This window comes from Procambarus clarkii, chromosome 80 (genome assembly GCF_040958095.1).
Source record: "Procambarus clarkii isolate CNS0578487 chromosome 80, FALCON_Pclarkii_2.0, whole genome shotgun sequence".
Lineage (NCBI taxonomy): Eukaryota > Metazoa > Arthropoda > Malacostraca > Decapoda > Cambaridae > Procambarus > Procambarus clarkii.
The window spans coordinates 16950136-16954519 of NC_091229.1; positions in this window are offsets into that span (position 1 = coordinate 16950136).

Here is a 4384-nt window from a genome sequence, read left to right on the forward strand (position 1 = left end):
AGTTCTAATCAGTTGTGTATTTGTGAAGTCTTTGAAAATGTAATAAGTTTTACGAAACGCGCCCGTGTCGCGTCAGACTAGAAATAAAAATGAATTTTGGAGAAGTGATTTTTGATTTACCTCCAACAGTGAAGCGTAATGTACGAAAGATTGAGAAAATTCGTGTTAGAATTATTAATCTTACTTTTTCGGTCATATTTAATAATATATATATATATATATATATATATATATATATATATATATATATATATATATATATATATATATATATATATATATATATATATATATATATATATATATATATACAGCTATAAATATATAGCTGTACCCCATCAAGCGCTGCTGTGGATCAGCCACAGCAGCCCCCTTGTCCTCCCCACCACCATTCCCCCCTCCCTCATCCTCTTGTCCTCCCCACTATTCACCCCTCCCCCGCCACCTCGTCCTCCCTACCATTCCCCCCTTCCCCCTTCCCTTTGTCCTCCCCACCATCTCTCACTCCCCTGTCCCCCTCGTCCTCATCCTCTCTACCATTTCCCCCTTCCCCCGTCCCCTCGTTTTCCTCACCATCGCCCTGTCCCCATGTCCTCCTCACCATTCTCCATTCCCCTGTCCCCTCGGCCTCACCATCCCCAATTCCCCAATCCCCTCGTCCTCCCCACCATCCCCTACTCCCATCCCCTTATCCTCCATACCATTCTCCACTCCCTCGTCCGATGCATTCCCAAGTGATCTGATGTTCCCATCAGAAAATTGGGAACATCAAATAATCTGATGGTCCCATCACTGAAATATGAGAAAAACGGTTAAAAAAAGAAATGAAAAACAATGAAAAATAAAAATAAATATACAATACTCACGAAATGAACGGTATAGTAAACAACACAGCTCAATTCCAACGCAATGTCACAAAATAATTAAATAAAAATAAAAATAAATCGAAATCTATGAAAATTCAATTTATCAATGAAATCAGAAACATTGAAATGAAATCGTAACATATTTAGTAGAGAGTGTGTTGCTCGTACTTGCAACAGATGGCACTGTTCTTTTTTAGAGTATGTTTTACCTGTCACAGGCGTGGCATCTATATAGTAGGTATATAAAAACATGTGCATATTTTAATGGAATGTTGTGTCAAAATTTGAAGGCAATCGGTGAAGAACTTTTTGAGATTACAGCGTATGTTACTCTTATGTCCAACAGATGGAGTTGTTTTTCAAATAACGCATTTTTTTCCTGTCACGGGTGAGGCATGTATATAGTAGGTGTATAAAAACACGCCACACGCGCCTATCCGAATGCAACGTTGTGTCAAAATTCAAAGCAGTCCGTAAAGAGGTTTCGAAGATTTGCCTCACATGAAAAACACGTGAAAAACACAGTTTTTTTTTTTTTAAGCATCTTTTTCCTGTCACAGACGTGACATGTATATAGTATGTATATAAAAACCCGGTCGGATGTGAATGGAAAGTTGTGTGAGAATTTCAAAGCAATCGGTGAAGAACTTTCGGAGATTAGCGATTTTGAACAAACGAACATTTACATTTTTACTTATATATAGATACACACACACACACACACACACACACACACACACACACACACACACACACACACACACACACACACACACACACACACACACACACACACACACACACACACACACACACACAACCACACATTCTACGACCAGGCAACAAAAAAAGGCAAGAAAGAGAAGGGTGGGCAGACTGCATATTTTTGGATTGTCAGAAAGCCTTTGACACAGTGCCACACAAGAGGCTAGTGAAAAAACTGGAGATGCAGGCTGGAGTGAAAGGGAAGGTACTCCGTTGGATACAGGAGTACCTAAGTAACAGGAGACAACGAGTCAGTGTGAGGGGTGAGGTCTCAGATTGGCGAGACGTTACGAGTGGAGTACCGCAGGGGTCAGTCCTTGGACCTATACTGTTTCTGATATATGTAAATGATCTTCCAGAGGGTATAGAATCGTTTCTCTCAATGTTTGCCGATGATGCAAAAATTATGAGGAGGATTGAAACTGAGGACGATAGTAGGAGGCTACAAGATGACCTAGACAGACTGAGTGAATGGTCCAACAAATGGCTGTTGAAGTTCAACCCGAGTAAATGCAAAGTAATGAAACTAGGTGGTGGAAATAGGAGTTTAATACGGAATACGGAATTTGCCCGTAGGCCAAACACAGGATACAGAATAGGAGATGAAGTACTTAATGAAACGAACAGAGAGAAAGATCTAGGAGTTGATATCACACCAAACCTGTCTCCTGAATCCCACATAAAAAGAATAACGTTTGCGGCATATGCGAGGCTGGCTAACATCAGAACAGCGTTCAGGAACCTGTGTAAGGAATCATTCAGAATCTTGTACACCACATATGTAAGACCAATCCTGGAGTATGCGGCCCCAGCATGGAGCCCGTACCTTGTTAAGCACAAGACGAAGCTGGAAAAAGTCCAAAGGTATGCCACTAGACTAGTCCCAGAACTAAGAGGCATGAGTTACGAGGAAAGGCTGCGGGAAATCCACCTTACGACACTGGAAGACAGAAGAGTAAGGGGAGACATGATCACAACCTACAAAATCCTCAGAGGAATCGACCGGGTAAACAAGGATAAACTATTCAACACTGGTGGGACGCGAACAAGGGGACACAGGTGGAAACTGAGTACCCACATGAGCCACAGAGACGTTAGAAGGAACTTTTTCAGTGTCAGAGTAGTTAACGGATGGAATGCACTAGGCAGTGATGTGGTGGAGGCTGACTCCATACACATTTTTAAATGTAGACATGATAGAGCCCAGTAGGCTCAGGAATCTGTACACCAGTTGATTGACAGTTGAGAGGCGGGACCAAAGAGCCAAAGCTCAACCCCCGCAAGCACAAATAGGTGAGTACAAATAGGTGAGTACACACACACATATATAAATAATATGACCGCATTGTTGGCGCCGTTGATCTTACAATATATGTTTTCCATGCTTCTACTGTTTTTCTTACGATTATTTGGATAGAGAGAGAAAGAGAAAGAGAATGAGAGTGAGTGAGTGTGAGTGAATTCACTGGAGGTCATTCCCCTGACATAGTTCATAGGCTATGAACTATGCCAGGGGAATGAGAAAAGGCCACAGTGCGGCAATATAAATCGCTCGCTATACAGTTTGTATTTCAAGGAGAAACATGTACCTCACTTGCTATGTGTGAATATTAAAGACAAAAACTAATCTGTGGAGTCCTTGTGTGAACTTTAAAGGTGTTCGTAAATACTATTTATTTGTGTGGTCGAATTTCTGTTGATGCGGTTCACCTTCGTTAGCAGTGATAAAGCATAATTGGTCACGTCACCTTAGAGCGGGGCACCTACAGCTACTACTGTCTCCCCCCCCCCACTGCTGGCATCCCCACAACTGTCACCTCCACTGCTGGCATCCCCACAACTGTAACCTCCACTGCTGGCACCCCCACAACTGTCACCTCCACTGCTGGCACCCCCACAACTGTCACCTCCACTGCTGGCACCCCCACAACTGTCACCTCCACTGCTGGCACCCCCACAACTGTCACCTCCACTGCTGGCACCCCCACAACTGTCACCTCCACTGCTGGCACCCCCACAACTGTCACCTCCACTGCTGGTACCCCCACAACTGTCAGCCCCACTGCTGGCACCCCCTGCAACTGTCACCTCCACTGCTGGCACCCCCACAACTGTCACCCCCACTCCTGGAACCCCCACAACTGTCACCTCCACTCTTGGCATCCCCCACTCAACTGTCACCCCCACTGCTGGCACCCCCACAACTGTCACCCCCACTGCTGGCACCCCTGCAACTGTCACCCCCACTCCTGGAACCCCCACAACTGTCACCTCCACTCTTGGCATCCCCCACTCAACTGTCACCCCCACTGCTGGCACCCCCACAACTGTCACCCCCACTGCTGGCACCCCTGCAACTGTCACCCCCACTGCTGGCAATCCCACAACTGTCACCCCCACTGCTGGCACCCCCACAACTGTCACCTCCACTCCAGGCAACCCCACAACTGTCACCTCCACTCCTGACACCCCCACAACTGTCACCCCCACTGCTGGCACCCCCACAACTGTCACCCCCACTGCTGGCACCCCTGCAATTGTCACCTCCACTGCTGGTACCCCCGCAACTGTCACCTCCACTGCTGGTACCCCCGCAACTGTCACCTCCACTCCTGGAACCCCCACAACTGTCACCCCCACTGCTGGCACCCCCACAACTGTCACCTCCACTGCTGGCACCCCCACAACTGTCACCTCCACTGCTGGCACCCCCACAACTGTTACCTCCACTGCTGGTACCCCCGCAACTGTCA